This window comes from Tamandua tetradactyla, chromosome 13, assembly GCF_023851605.1.
Source record: "Tamandua tetradactyla isolate mTamTet1 chromosome 13, mTamTet1.pri, whole genome shotgun sequence".
Lineage (NCBI taxonomy): Eukaryota > Metazoa > Chordata > Mammalia > Pilosa > Myrmecophagidae > Tamandua > Tamandua tetradactyla.
The window spans coordinates 40022260-40031383 of record NC_135339.1 but is presented as its reverse complement, the minus strand read 5'-3'; the positions used below and the strand labels follow the sequence as shown (position 1 = coordinate 40031383).

Sequence of the window (9124 nt, the reverse complement as noted above, 5' to 3'; positions counted from 1 at the left end):
AAATTTTAAAAGAAGGTTTGATGTCTTATACTGCCATGTTCCCCAGAGTAGGACTTTAAAGTACTTAAGTGCATTAATGCAGTGTTATTAGTTGACCAACTGTGTGTTTTGTAGTAAATTTAAAAGAACATGGTTCATTTTTTCTTTTAACATACCCATTTATCTTAACACCAAAGCCATTGCTAGCTATTAATTTTTCCAGGTTTTAGATAAATAACTTAATATTACTATATCTCTCTTTCCTAATATGTCTTTCAAATGCTTTCACTTGACTTCAAAAACAAGAAGCTTGCTGGCTAAGTCTGATACCTTTAAGGTAATTGGATTCAAGCTTAAAAATTGGTGATAATGTACATCTGTTTAAATATCTCTTTGACTATTAGGAAATAAAGATGAGGGAGGATTTCTATGATTGAATTATGATACTACCTGTTTACAAATGTAATACTGGATAATGAGTTTGTGTTATTTTCTATCAGATCTCGATAAAGTAGAAGATTGTGTCATTATTATCGGCAATATAATTGCTCTGAATAATGTTAATGATGTGATGTCACCTTATTAAATAGTAAGGCAATTCCTTTATATTTTATAGTATCAACTATATCCAAATACCCTCACACACACACACACACACACACACACACACACACACACATACTGGTATTTTTTTGAGGGGTGAAAATTATTTTGAGAATTAACTCCAAAACATTCTTTCTTTCTTTTTTTCTGGCTGAAACATCTGTATTCTGGGATGCTTCTTCTGTGGCTATTTGTGGTACACGACAGAAATCATGACTTACGGTTTAACAGGAGTATTTTCCTTTGCGTAAACACTTAAAAATATGCAACGCTTCACGAATTTGCGTGCCATCCTTGCACAGGGGCCATGCTGATCTTTGTATCATTCCACTTTTAGTATATGTGCTGCCGAAGAGAGCACAACTCCAAAACATTCTTACACTCACTGATTTCCTTCCTCCAGTCACTCAGTTCAGTTAAAACAAACAAACAAAAAATCTGCAGTGATCATTCAGGATAAATTGTAGAGGAGAACAAGCTTGGATGAGGCTTTTTTGGGAGCTTAACACTTAAGAGGACTACATTGTCGGACCCCTCCTAATTCATGATCAGCTGTAGGGTATAGTATTTATGTATGTGATAATATGAGTTTGGACCATCAGTTTTAAAAAAAGGAAAGTTTTGTTCTGTATATTTTGTCAACTTTTTACAGAATAATAAAAGAATTACATATTTAGAAAAAGAAAGAAAAAAGCTGTCCTTTGGCTCCTTTTCCTACTTTTTCACTTATATTCTCTATCTAATAAATAGGAATCATAAACTTAATGTTGTGAACTTTGGACCTCATTAAATATTAAAGCCAACTATTATCTTTCTCCCACCAACCTCTTAAGTTTTCCTGTCTTTGTTTTCGAATGTTGTTTAATAAGGCAACCATCTAGGGCTTTACCCAAGCTATAAATGGAAAATCTGTTTGGATTCCTTCAGATATTTGGTTACCCTCCACAATTGAAACCACATCGTATAGGGTACACAGGTGGTTCAATGGTAGAATGCTGGCCTTTCATGTGGGAGACCCAGTTTGATTCCCAGACCATGCATCCAAAAACAAAAGGCTTCTAAGGACTCATCGCTAGGTATCACAAGGAGATTCTCTATCTCTAAATATAATTTGAATGAGGTAAGTGTTACTGTAAGCATTCCTCCACTGTATTTCCCCCATAAGTGTTCTTCCTATCTCACTATGCACCCCACCCCATCCAACTCCCTTCAATTTTAGGCCAACTTATATGTGTTTTCTTCTGTGCTTTGTTTTGTATTTGGAGGTTTTGTTTGATTTTTTTTGTGCCCTCTACACCAAAATGTACTTATTTTCTGTTTAGGATTTCAGTTGTTTATCCCTTCCTTGTAAAGACAAATGAACACCATGACAGAAATAGGATAGAATGAAGTGTGAATATTTTAAAAAGTTTGCTGGTTTTGTTGCCTTATGAAACCATTCAGATTGGGGATTTAATCTTATTCATAAAGACAGTCCAAGAATAGCCCATGGGATTGGAAGAGAATTGGGGTGGGGGCAATTAGAAAACAGGACCCCCTTCAATTACTATTTTTGTACTAGAACCCCACCTCTCTTTTGGAAATTGTCACTGTAGACCATCCCTTTATCAAGTGGCTGGTGAAATCAGGGGAACATTGCTAATCCTTTTCCAAGTCCCAAAATGGATTTGGGCTGAAATAGGATCATTCTCTCTTTAAAAAATTTTTAAAAATCTAAAGTATGCTTTCTGTCTATTTCAGTAAGATTAACCAATTTAGAAACAACTTTATAAAGTCCAAGCTACAGAAGGTTAATAGAATTTTCCTTTCTGGATTTAAAAAGCTCACATTTTATTTATCTTGCAATTAATCAATATAAATACAAATGGCAAGTATGCATAGGCACTTGCTGCTTGATAGCTTTTTGTACATATCTCAAAATTCAATTGATATTTTGTGCTATTTTCCCTTCTTATTTTATACCTCAAACTAACCTTTTGCTTTTTGGCTTTTTAAATTATTATTTTTAGAACTTTCCTTACATTATTGGATGGATCTAGTACATATCAGCTCTCAAGTGGTCAAGCAGCCATGGTAAAGCAAAAAACAAATTTCTTTGGTTAGCATCATATTAGAATAACTTTGAGAGAGAATTCTATATCCTGTTGCTTATCAAGAATCCTTTCTTGATTCTTCTTCAGAATGCCAGGAGATGAAAATAAAAGTTTTCATATTCAGTTGATTGCCTAATTGACCACATGGATTTAATAATCATATGAGCATTGCAGGAGGCAATGTCCTTCCTTGATTGCTCCAATTATTCCTCTATTTATAGGTATGACGTGTATTGCACACCTTACATTTGGTTTCTTAATGAGAACTGTGAAAGTCAACAGATAAGATATACATAGAAAGGATATAGCTATGAAATCTTATTGGAGAGGGTTTGCTTTGGCCATTAATTGGAAGTGGCTTCACCTGATACTATAATTACCAGAGCCTGATTTGTGACTGGAAGGGAAACTACAGATCAAAGACATCTGAAATATCTAGATTAATTATTATCAATTTCATTAAATTTATTAAATAAAAATAAAATTCTCATCTTTCTAATCTTCAGCTATCAGTGTAAATGAATGATCTATTTGGTGATATTTATTGTCTTTCATTAATGTTTATAATAAATATACTTACTGAAAAATGTCTTATAATAGGGTACCTTCTTCCTATTTGACGTACCATGTGCTACATTTCTGTGATATGTTTCTGTGGTGGTTTAGAACTGTATGTACCCCAGAAAAACATGTTCTTAAAATTAATTCATTCCTGTGGGTATGAAACCATTGTAAGTAGTACATTTTGATGAGGTTACTTCAGTTAAGGTGTAACTGTTAAGTACAGTTACGGTACCTCAAGCAGAAGGTCTTAATCCTATGCTAGGAATCCTTTATAAGAAAATGAAATTCATTCAGAGAGAGAAAGCCCCAGGCAACAAGAAGCTGAAATAGAACCTGAAAGAGAAGGAAGAGACTAGGAGACATCACAACATGCCTAGCCAAGTGGTAGAGGAACCAAGGGTCACCAGCAGCTGGCCCCAGGATGTCAGAGACTTTGGGGAAAAAGCATCACTTTGATGATGCCTTGATTGGGATATTTTCCTGGCCTCAAAACCATGAGTAAATAAATTCCCATGGTTTAGTCTAATCCATTTCATGGTATTTGCTTGAGCAGTCTAGGAAACTAAAACAGATTCCTTTATGATTTTGCTGTACTATTAATATCCAAAGTCATTATTGGCACATGATAATATTTACTAACCTAATGTGTGATCAGTAAAATTCTCTTCACTATCTTAGCTCCAATATTTTCAGATCTAAGTAAGCTGAGGAAGTTAATCATTCTCAAATTACTTAAAAGCTAAATTTAGACAATAGCTTCAGATCCCTAGAAATTAAAACCAAAGCATCTATCACCAAAACATAAACAGAGGTATTTAGTAAGTCTTGGTTGAATATGTCTACCTCTGCTTGTGTACTTGGGGTACCTTCCTTAGCCAACAAAAATACTTGGAGCAATTATTAAAATAAATAATGAAAATAATTTTCCCATCCTTGTTAGAAGATAACACATCTATAATACAAATGCAAATGAAAAATTTGAGGTCACACTCGGGTCACCTATTTACATTTCATTTACACAAAATTTTTAACAGCCTTGAATATTTGTCTTTCCACATTGCTGATAATATGATAAGTGAGCTGCTCCTAAAGGTAGTGTAAAAGAGGTCTGTGAGAAGTGATATAAAGGAGCAAAGCAGGAGACTGTACAGAATTGATCCAAGGATCCTAAAATTATCTCAGATGATTTGATATAACATGAAGTAGTAAAATCTCCTTTATCTCCTAAGGATATTAAAAATTATGCTACTATGGAGTACTACAAAATGAACAAATAAGTTCATTTATATTAAAGAAAACTAATGCTAGTTAAAATAAGGTATGGACAGTATATTCCGGTGAAACAATCAAAGACTTGTGTGAATTCTTTTGGGTGATTGTCATCACAAAAGATAAATATTTCTATGGCATTAAAAGAAAATATTGTCTATTCATTTAGGTGTAATAATTATCCTGGAGTGCAAATATATATAATATTCTAATGTGTATGTGATTTGCATATATATGATACATAGCTATAAGCCTTTATGTGAGTAAATTATGAGCTTAGAATAATGGAAAGTTAAGCACTTTCTCATAGGCTGCTTTAATAACAAAAGTCATCATCAAATTATTCATTTGCTACCATCATTGATATTGTATAATATATACTTAAATGATATCTTGACTATCTAATAATTTTTAGCCATATATATATAAATATATATATAAAACCTCTGTTTCAAAGCATTATCATGTCGCTTCTGGATATATTGAATAGATCTTCATTTCAGCTAGGGAGAATCTATACCCTAGATGTAGCGTAAAGGGAAATTGTGCATATAGCACAAAATTTGCTTGATTCTGTTATTCTTATTACCTTCAACATTTTAAAAATAGCATATTTTAGTACTGAATGCCATTTTATCATTTCTGTGTTTCTTTCCAAAAACTACGTTTAAAAATTCCCAGCTGGGTAAAATTGATGCGCTGAGACAATATTGTTGCTTTAGGCTAATGATGCCTAACCCCCATTGTTATTCTCATCTTCAGTCCACTTACATTGACAACTTTCCATCCTCATTCTAAAAGTTGCCTTTTTAGTTTAGTTTTTTTTTTTCTTGTTGTTTATATTTGAGTAAATATATTAAGTGAATTTAATCACATCTTTAAGTATCCCCACTCATTAAGTGAAATATTTTCATTAAGATGAGAATTTTATCAATTGCACATAGCACAAGTGGACTCAGAATTTGAAAGGCAAAATGAGACATACAACTAACTTGGTCCAAGCCATTCTCTGTGCTAATACTGCACATTTTTTTAAATCTATTACTCATTATTACTATTTATGATATTTACTTCATTCATGTTCCCGTATTGAAGCAAAGAAATCTAGTTATTTTTGTGCTTTTATCCTACAAATAAATAGTTATTCAAAAATTTTATGTAAAAATTCCTTCCTTTAAAAATGTAATATGTTCATAGGAACTAGGAAATAAAAAGAGAAAATATTATTCATCTTTGAACTACAGCTATCACCCATATATAAGATGTCACCATAAACTTGTCATGGACTTTCACTAGATCAGGAATCTGAGGCTATATGACAGAATTACAATAAAAATATTTTCAATTCCATGAATCTCATTTGTGTCAAGATTTTAATCACAGCCTATTATCTAACTTTGTTTTCAATGCAGTTGCAATTTAGAATTTATTTTCTATCCAAACTGGTTGATTAGTGCTTGTTAGAAGAGGTCCAAAGCAGTTAGTACACCTGGCCTCCTAGCCATGCAACTTATATAGTGGTTTACCCACAATGTTGGCTAAGGGATAAAATGTTTCTAATTACCTACTGCATCCCTATTAATCCTTTATCACTCCCCCAATGCACATTTTGTTTACTGACTTCCTTCTAGAAGCTATTACCTAACATATTTTTTTCATACTGCCCAGTTCAAATTACAACCATCCCCCACCCCCACCTTGTCCCAAAATGCCCAATGAGAGATATAACCAAAGTTTACCCCTCTCACTTCAGTCAAGAATAAAGAACTTGTTCTATTTAGCTTTTCTATTAATAACTGAGAAATGTGTGTTGAAATCTCTTCCTACTCTTGTGGAACTGTGAGTTCATTTTTTATTCTGACTGTGTTGCTTGAAGCTTTGTTATTTGCTGAACGTTTATTGTAGTATAGTTCTTTGGTGATTAGTTCTCAGTCTTTGTCCACAAAAAGTCATTTTGCCTTCAATTTGGAAGCACAGTTTCTCTATGTACAGTTTTCAAACCAAACTTGACTGTTTCGGCACTTTAAATATTCTTTTCTATTTCATCTGTTGCATAATGTCTGATAAAAAGTCTGCCATAATTTTAGTAGTTCCTTTAGTCTAGGGCTGCCTTTAAGATGTTCTCTTTGTCACTGCTTCTTGTTGTTGTTCTTGTCATTATTATTACTAATATTACTGCACTACTATTGCTGTTTTTCTTTGTGTTGGTGTTATTTGGTTTTCTGAATCTGCAGTTCATAATTCTCATCAAATTTTGAAGACTTTCAGCTTTAGCTGTTTAGTTTTTCCCACTAAGCTCTACCCCTCTGATTTTTTAAAAAATTTTTTATTAATTAAAAAAAAAAATTACAAGAAGCACAAACATTCCCATCACATACACTCAGCAATTCACAATATCATCACATAGTTGCATATTCATCATCATGATCATTTCCCACACATTTGCATCAATTCAGAAAAAGAAATAAAAAGACAACAGTAAAATAAAACAAAAATAGGAAAAAAAAAATTTTACATACCATACCCCTTACCCCTCGCTTTCATTGATCACTAGCATTTCAAACTAAATTTATTTTAACATTTGTTCCCCTATTATTTATTTTTATTCCATATATTCTACTCATCTGTTGACAAGGTAGATAAAAGGAGCATCAGACACAAGGTTTTCACAATCACACAGTCACATTGTTACAGCTGTATCATTATTCAATCATCCTCAAGAAACATGGCTACTGGAACACAGCTCTACATTTTCAGGCAGTTCCCTCCAGCCTCTCCATTACATCTTGATAACAAGATGATATCTACTTGATGCATAAGAATAACCTCTCGACTCTGTTTGGAATCTTTCTGCCATTGACACTTTGTCTCATTTCCCTCTTCCCCCTTTTGGTTGAGAAGGTTTTCTCGATCCCTTGATGCTAAGTCTCCACTCATTCCAAGATCTCTGTCCCACGTTGTCAAGAAGATCAACACCCCTGGGAGTCATGTCCCACGTAGAGAAGGGTAGGGTAGTGAGACAGCTCGTTGTGTTGGCTGGAGAGAGGGGCCACATCTGACCAACAAAAGAGGCTCTCTTGGGGGTGACTCTTAGGCCTAAATTATAAGTAGACTTGACCTATCCTTTGTGGGGTTAAGTTTCATATGAACAAACCCCAAGACTGGGGGCTCTGCCTATAGCTTTGGTTGTCCACACTGTTTGTGAGACTATCAAGAATTCAACTTGGGGAAGTTGAATTTCTCCCCATTCTCACCACTCCCCAAAGGGAGCTTTGCAGACACTTTTCCACTCACTGAACTAATCACTCTGGGATTCATCGGGGCATCACTCTGGACAAACCAACAAAATCTCATGTCCTACCTGAGATTCCAAGTACTTATGGCATTCAATCAAACTATCTACATAAGTTATATTAGGAAATGCACTAGTCAAAATATTAATTTTGTAACAGATAAACATTTTTTGCTTTAGTCTCACACAGAAGGTGACATTTTAAAATATTAATTGCCATCTATTTTCAGTACCCTGCAATAATGACATTCCTTTGTTCTTCCTCATGCAAAAACATTTTTAAAATTGTACCTTGTACATTTCACTGTTATTATACACTCTAAGCATTCCTAGATTATACCATCTCAATCTTTAACATCTATCTTTCTGATTTCAATATGTCCCCAGCCCTCCTCCTGCTATCATTCTCACATGCAGCTTGATTCAGTGTTTTAACATAATTATATTACAGTTAGGTAGTATTGTGCTGTCCATTTCTGAGTTTTTGTATCCAGTCCTGTTGCACAGTCTATATCCCTTCAGCTCTAATTACCCAAAATCTTACCCTATTTCAATCTCCTGATGGTCTCTGTTACGAACAAAATATTCCAAGCTTATTCACTAATGTCAGTTCATATCAATGAGACCATACAGTATTTGTCCTTTAGTTTTTGGCTAGTCTCACTCAGTATAATGTTCTCAAGGTCCATCCATGTTGTTACATACTTCATAAGTTTATTCTGTCTTAAAGCTGCATAATATTCCTTCGTATGTATGTACCACAGTTTGCTTAGCCACTCGTCTGTTGATGGACATTTTGGCTGGTTCCATCTCCTCGCAATTGTAAATAATGCTGCTATAAACATTGGTGTGCAAATGTCCATTTGTGTCTTTGCCCTTATGTTCTCTGAGTAGATACCTAGCAATGGTATTGTTGGGTCATATGGCAATTCTATATTCAGCTTTTTGAGGAACTGCCAAACTGCCTTCCACAGTGTTTGCACCATTTGACATTCCCACCAACAGTGAATAAGTATGCCTCTTTCTCCACATCCTCTCCAGCACTTGTCATTTTCTGTTTTGTTGATAATGACCATTCCGGTGGGTGTGAGACGATATCTCATTGTGGTTTTGATTTGCATTTCTCTAATGGCCAGGGACGTTGAACATCTCTTCATGTGCCTTTTGGCCATTTGTATTTCCTCTTCTGAGAGTTGTCTGTTCAAGGTTGGCAGTTTTTCTCTTTTAGTAATTTAAATATATCATCCCACTGTCTTCTTGCCTCCATGGTTTCTGCTGAGAAATCTACACATAGTCTTATTGGGTTTCCCTTGTATGTAATGGA

The 9124-nt window shown here is 34.2% G+C and overlaps 1 non-coding gene across 1 annotated transcript; it reads right to left on the bottom strand.

The window, feature by feature from the left end:
* Positions 1-839: 839 nt before the first annotated feature.
* LOC143654644 (U6 spliceosomal RNA) lies at positions 840-943 on the bottom strand. The gene has a single exon (XR_013161849.1). It is a non-coding gene; the product is annotated as a U6 spliceosomal RNA (small nuclear RNA).
* Between the last annotated feature and the right edge of the window lie 8181 nt (positions 944-9124).